General features: G+C 32.7%; 1 pseudogene; it reads left to right on the top strand.

Moving 5' to 3' along the window:
* The first annotated feature begins 310 nt into the window (after positions 1-310).
* On the top strand, positions 311-6,699 carry LOC149408965 (RNA-binding protein 47 pseudogene; annotated as a pseudogene).
* The last annotated feature ends 1,154 nt before the right edge of the window (positions 6,700-7,853 follow it).

Raw genomic sequence — 7,853 nt, 5'->3', positions numbered from 1 at the left:
GAAACCATTGGTTTCGAAACATGTCAATCCTATTTGATTTAAATAGTTGTGTATACAAAGTATTTTAATTATTTTTTAACTGATTCTCAATATACGGGCCCATGTAAAGTGGGATTATTTTCACAATGTCTACATTTCTGTCGGTAGAGTGTCCGACTCCTGATTGTACGATACAAAATTTCAGCCCTTTGACTTTTAATTAATCGCTCAGATGGCTCAGTCTGTTTTGGGAGTTCCGCGCGTTCGTAGCGGCGCTGCAAGCAACTATTTTTTAAAACTTTTCGCGCTGCTAACATTGAATTTTACGACCATGTATCCCCAAGAAACAGAAGACAGCGTATTGCAAAACATAGTGAAAATAGTTTATTATTCCGGGTACAAATTAATACAAAGGAATAGACAGAGACATTATGGACCTCCTCCAAATTGGATCGGCCCGCCTCCGACGGGCTGCGAAGTCTTCATGGGAAAACTTCCCAGAGACCTTTATGAAGACGAACTTATTCCGGTTTTCGAGGAAGTTGGAACGATCTACGAGCTGCGACGGATGATGGATTTTTCTGGATTTAACAGGGGATTTGGATTCGTGCGTTACACCAACGAACAGGACGCCTGGAAAGCGGTAGAAATGTTGAACAATTGCAGAATTCGACCTAGTAATGCTATCGTGGTAGCAAAATCTTTCGATAATAACCGCCTCTTCGTTAGTGGGCTGCCATTAGACGCAAGTAAAGAAGAAATCTTGAAAGAATTTAGTAAGCTTGTGTCTGGTCTAGTTGATGTGATGATGTATCCTCTCATGCATAACCCTTTACATAACCGAGGGTACGTCTTTCTGCATTTTGATAGTCATCGTTCAGCAGCTTTGGCCCGAAGGGCTCTCATACCTGGTCCTCTGACATCCTTTGGAGACAAGCTGGTGGTAGACTGGGCCGAACCGGAACCCATCGTCGGAAATAATATCATGAAGCAGGTAAGAACCAATAGGTTATATTGTATTTTTTTACATTTTTGTTGTTTTCCAATCTAAATTTTCTAGTTGTACAATCGTAAAATCCTAACTTAATATCATTTTCGTGTATGTTCGATGTAGATCTTTGGTACTTTTATTGGTAAATTTTCCGAACAATATTATAAATACGACCAAATTATCTAAATAACACTTCGTTTCAACGTAATTAGTACAATTTTGGCTTTATGTTTGAGATAGAAAATTGGTTATTATTATTCGTAGGTAGTACGAATATTTTAAAGTAAGTACCTTTGTTTTCTAATATGCACCGCCGTTTTTTTTGTTGAGTTTGTGATTGCACCTTCAGGTGAAAATCCCAAAACTGCATTGTGTCATGATCATCATTTTGATTATTATTGTGCAATACTTTTCAATTGTTCTCACTGCGTTTATATTTTAGTTCAAGTATTTATTTTTTTTATATTTTTATTTATTTTATAAAATACTGTTTTATTATTCAAATTTACATAGTAAGAACATATTTCAATAAAAATTAACATGTTTACCTTTACAAGAGTCTAAAATTCGTGTGTAAAGGGAAAAAAAACTTTTCATACATATTTATTTATTTATTATTATAACACCCCCTAATGGGCTTTTACACACTACAAAGTTTAATAGTAGAGTATCACAGTTATTATAGATTCTACAAAATTAAAACAATAAAGGAAACATAATACAACGAAAAAAGAAAAAATATTAAATGTTACAACAAAAGCATATAATAAAATAAGATACATTAGTAAAAATGATAAGAAGTCTCACATAAATAGATATTCAAAATAAAAATTTATATATTGCGGAAATTATAGATGTCTATTTGTGTATCGATCTATAAAAGAATTGAAATAAACAATATTTATATTGATTATTTTTAAGATGAAATATATCTCCAAGATCAGAGTATTTATTTCCGAGACTGTGAAGTCTTGGAATTGGGGAATTGAAGTCTTGAATTTGGGGAAAAAACACAGTGACTATTCAACACACTTTTAAAAAGTGATATAAAGTCATTAAAAACGATGAAATTTTTTCTTCACGGGTGTTGTTACTCTTGTGCAATCATAAAAAGGCGAACAGACCATAATGTTACATTGATATACTCAAATTTCCGGTCGGTGGCGTCGTTAGTGTATATTTTGTGGTTATAAAAAATTATTGACAAAAATTATAGAAAATTTTGTTTTTTAATTCCTCTTTTGGCCACCTGCAAAGTTAAGTATGTCATTCTGTGCCGTTGATAGAACTGTTGTCACCTCTCCCTCTTAAATGAATCTAATAAATAATAACAATAGAACTAGAGTATAATAGTCAGCCACACGGAGTGAATCTTGAATAAAAATGATTGATTTTGTTTCATTTCTTTGTCATTTAGGTAAAGATTTTGTTCGTCCGAAACGTATCCGCCAGAGCAACGGAAAACGACATATTGATAACTTTTAGCAGATACATCGATCCATTCACTATCGAACGAATTAAAAAGGTTGAAGATTTTGCCTTTGTTCATTTTATCACCAGACAAGATGCTGAAAAAGCATTGCGATTGTTGAAATGCTGCACTTTGGACGGGTTCAAGTTAGAACTGAAATGGGCTAGACCTGTCGACAAGATATATACTAAGAATATACGCAGAGAAAGCAAAAATGGTTGTTTTTCGGTAGAGTTAAAAAATCCTCACCAGATATATGAAAAACAGGATTTGAAGCCTGTGAATTTGAGTATCAATAATTTAGGCATAATTGGTCAAATGCCAGAAAATAGTAATAATGTTTATGCAAAATCTGCCCCCGATGTACTTGATGACTACTGCAAAAGGTTAGTTTTTTTCTAATTTATTATTTAAACATATATTTTTTTATTACATAATATAATAATTATACATGTGTCCTGGGGTAAAGTGCACAAATCTTGGGAGGTAATTCTACATTGATGGTAGAAGTAAAAAATATAAATAACTTTTATTCAATAATACTTTACTCCCAGACACCCTGAATACGAGCTGAAGTTCTCTGCTTTGTCCCGGGACTTACACAATAGTTTTTCGAAATCAGACCTTTTTCCATAGGAGAATATTTATTTTCCCATAAAAAACAATTCAACTTTTTTTAAATATTTTTTATTTACCTAAAAACTACCTTTAGATGTTGGAATTTCGAAAAAAGTAATGTCGACAAGATCTTCGTGTGATATTGACCTAGAAAGGTTTTTGATACTCTTAACAATCGGCGTCACAACACCCCGACGGGAACAACCCCTTATTTAAACCGGTAAGAATACCCAGCAAGAAAAAACCCAACAAACAGAATACAGCGTATTGCAAAACATAGTGAAAATAGTTAATAAATCCGGGTACGAATTAATACAAAGAAATGGACAGAGATATTATGGACCTCCTCCGAATTGGATCGGCCGATGTAAGTTCCCGGCGACGTGGAATTATCAGCGTTTTCTGGAGTTGGCATGTAACTTGAGACCTTACGTGTCACATTTTCGTGACTAGATTCCAATTACTCGTTTATACGATTGAATCCCATGTGATTTAAATTCTAAATGTTTACACGTGCTTTAATATTTTGTGTGCTTAGTTCTTAGAAAAAATATAGGCATAACCAAAGCTAAAGCGGTGAATAAAATGTTTTTTGTAAAATTTTTATATTTGAAATTAAATATATACATTCTATTATTTTAATTCATAAAAGTTTTTATGTGTTAGTTTATAAAAGTTTTGCTAAATACACAAATGTAATATTTAACTATTTTATGATAATTTTATTATATAGGTTTATAATACGGCACTTTGTACCTCTTAGCGTCTGCAAATAACCGGAACTATTGGATCATTTCGAGTTACTAGATCATTTAACACTTACTCAATCATCGACAAATCGAGATTTATATACCATTTTAATCGTCTCGGCGAGACGAGATCAGTGGCATTTTCAACTCAATTTGATTTGACAAGTACGATTATCGTGAGCAATAGATATGATCCTATATGCGATTTTATCCCAGATATTCAACGTCACTTTGTTAATTGTTTCTATCGTGTATTAAACTAACTCCATTGATATCAACAAGCGACGTTGCCGTCGTTATTTGTGTCAAACGCAGGTGTACAAATAATTTTATAAAGTAATGAAATATTTTAACAATTGTATGCCAAAATAGCCTCTAAAGTAATATTATTTAGAGCTCATTATCGTACGACATTGCGTATTAGTCTAAACAATATTCGAAAGGAACTATAAGGCTCAAGAATTGTGTGCAAAATCTAAAGTAATATTATTAAGAGCCCATTATCGAATGATGTTGTGTGCTAGCCAAAGCTGGTTTGTTTGTATTGGTACATCTGAAGCTAGCTTCAGTTTAGTTTACGGGAATACATGAATGACTTGCTACTGGCTAATTTATAATATTAAATATTACCGTTATTCATGTGTAAAACTCGGTTGACTGGTTGGTTTGTTCTTGCTTTTTGTCAGATAGTATATTTACTTACAATATGTCACAGAGGAGAGTTGATAAAATCTTTCAGCTTTGCGAAATGGATTTTAAATACGGTAAGCTATTACATATTTCTAAATAATAACCTAAATTGTAAAATATAGAAATTAACAATTTTAATCTATGCTTATCAAATGAGTACAGAATAATTACCGTATTTTATTATATAGGTCATGATTTTTTTCTTTCTTTTTTGAGAACCCAAGCAGTAAAATTATTACTCTGCCTACCCCTGCGCGGAAACGGCGTGATGGTTAGTTAGTTAGTTAGATAATAATCTGAAATATTACAGAGCTACCTTAGCTTGTAGTAAATTGTTATAGGTAATATCAGAAATGCTGCTAATTAATATTCCCTTGCAAATGCGTAATAAGTCTGTTATTTTGTCATTATATTAGGATAGGTTTCACAATCAATACGTAACATATAATTTGATTATTATATGGTCAGAGGTGCGGCCCAGGAAGCCGAAGGTCCTAGGTGCGAGTCCCAGATGTGACCGTATCTTTTCTGTTTCAGATTTTAGATTGAGTGATGCTAATATTGTCTTCATTTAATTAAATAATTTAATTTAATTATAATTATTTTACAAGCAATAATTATTCGCCTGAAACACTCATCCGAATTGAAAAAAACTCCTGATAAAAGATACATGATGCCAACGGGACTCGAACCCGTGTCCCCTCGATTTCCGGTCGACAGCTCTGACCACTGATCTATGGCGGCTTATCGCTTATCCGCGAAATAATTCAATATATACTAGTGTTTCATTAAAAATTACTGCTTGTTTATATTTTGAGGTTTTACTAATTAAGTTTAAAGAAAGCTTATAAATGTATTGTTCTTTTTTAGATATGAAAATTTCCAACGCCGATGATGAGCAACATCATTTAGAGAAGCAGGAGGCAATCGAAGTGTCATCGACTACAACTCGAAGCACTATTTCTACTAGTAAAGGAGCACGAGTGCATGACCGTAAAAACTCATGTCCTTATTGTACTAAACTGGTAACGAACTTCACACGTCACTTCACGTTCACTTGAGACCATGATTCCTATCACTATTGTATTAGCACCCAACATCCCTTAGAGGCAGAAGTTATTGAATACAATAAAATTTTGGATACTGATCTGCGAGAAAGAAAAAGAAAGCGAGAATTGATTTCAAGGCAAATAAGAAACATAGTTAATTATCTTTATAATCAGAACGTTATTAGTAAACCAGATGGAATATTTATACCGTATCGCCGTCCAAGGAAGACTGTGGATGCTAAAATCATCTTCTATATTACTATGCCCAGACAATTCTGAAATTTGAGAATCTTTGAGAACTCAAATATTTCCTGTATTTCAAAATGATAATATTGCAAAAATAGCAATGTCTGACCCATTAATATGTTTATATGGGTCTTTATTATTAAGTAATCACACGGAACACCATTTGAAGACACATATAACATCGAAGATGAGAGATTTAGCCAAGCTGTATATAGTTATTATAGAACAGAAACCTTCAATTTCAACCTTTAATTTAGCGTTTGACCCTGTGCATTTTGATGTTTTTATTAAAACCGTACAGATAAATAGTGGTTACGATGAAATTACAGGTTCTGTAAAAATTCCTAGCATGCCTCAACGACTTTGTACGGCTATAAAAGATTGTGCTGATATCTTTATTCGTCGAACAATACAGAATTCTACGCTAACCACTTCATCGAAAGAAATTTAAAAAAATAAATTGTCTGATTTTAAAACGGTCTTAAATCATTCTTGGAAGTTAGAAATATCTACCAATGCTGAAAAATCAAGAAAAAAACAAATAAGTTTGAAATCTGATGTTATGCCTTCAACTATCGATCTTAAAAAAAATGTGCGACGAAGTTATGAAACTAGAACTGAATATAGCACAACGATTTGAAAATGAAAAATCTTATGCGGTCTATGAAGAACTTTGTAAAACAAAAATTGCTCATATTATAATATTTAATAGGAGAATAGCTGGTGAGGTAGCGAGAGCACCGTTGGAAAATTATATAGCCGGCCAACATGAAAAACAAGATATTCCTAAAGAAATTATGGAAATCATGAGTTCTGAGGAAAAAAATGCTATAAATGCTTTAAACTGCTTCCATATTCCAGGAAAAAGAGGAAGAACAGTTGCAATTCTTCTTCGAGATCAAATGAAAAAAAATATAGACACTCTATTTGCATACCGACATTTAGTTGGAATTTCAAATGAAAACAAATACTTATTTCCAAAAGCAGCAGGTGAACCTTATTTCTGTGGTACGCAAATTCTAAGAGACCTAAGAAGTAAGTTTTCCCTCATAAATCCGGATCATATGACTTCAACTGGGCAACCATGAGCCAAGTAGCTGGAAAAAATAATGCATATGTGAATGCATTGTCCCATTTCTTAGGGCATACACCAGGTACAAATAAGGGCAATTATATGATACCCCACCTGGCCCTCGAGAAAGGTAAAGTTGGCTTGAATTTACTACAATTAGCTGAAGGAAAAAAAGGTTTTTTTTGAAAACTTTGAAAATTACTTTGTCGAAGGAAGAGATCCAGGCGCTGGAAAAATTAACGAAATTAAAAGAGAAAGGGGAATCTTATCAACACGATCGTGGAAACTGATAAATACATTAATAAATAATCATCGTGTGAAGAAATTGCACTTACCTAAAGAACTGCAGAGAAAAAGAGATTTCTACTTGCAAGATGCTTAACGAATGCTCGAACGACTCCAGTAACATACGTTATGAGCCAACGTCATGAAACGTAAAGTCATGCGATTCAGTTGGTGCCAAGTAAAGTAGCTATTGACTCGTTACTCGTTGTATCTATGAGTTTTTTTTCAGTCTGATAAAGATTTGGTATGCATATTATTTTAAATAATTAATTAGTTGAAAATGAATGCAATTTTTTTTTTTAATATGATTTATTTCTATAATTTGTTAAACTCTGATAATGTCAGTTTTGTATAACGTATTGTATATAATTTTAAACTGCAATTATGTAAAAATCATTACTTAATTAGTTTTTAAGTTTGTTTTAGTTCTGTAGAATTTCCTAATGAAAGTTTTTTAGAATGTCTGAAAATAAATAAATGAAAATGTGAATTTTTCCAAATTTGTTTTTTATTTTACCAAACAATGAATTTGTGCAAAATTTTATTAAAACACAAGACTTGTGCAATATTCATGGCAACATATTGTTTTTTTTTTTTTTTACAGTATTACCGCACAAGAGTCCCAACTGCTCCCGTCTGGAGCCAGTGAGACTATGGCATCCCCAATTGGGGTATGTTGTGAGGCTGAGGGTATTGGGGAGGG

Source organism: Hesperophylax consimilis, unplaced genomic scaffold (genome assembly GCF_061612785.1).
Source record: "Hesperophylax consimilis isolate HC1 unplaced genomic scaffold, BYU_Hcon_1.0 scaffold_40, whole genome shotgun sequence".
NCBI classification, from domain to species: domain Eukaryota; kingdom Metazoa; phylum Arthropoda; class Insecta; order Trichoptera; family Limnephilidae; genus Hesperophylax; species Hesperophylax consimilis.
Note: the sequence above shows the minus strand (reverse complement) of the source record. Positions and strands in the feature narration are given on the sequence as shown.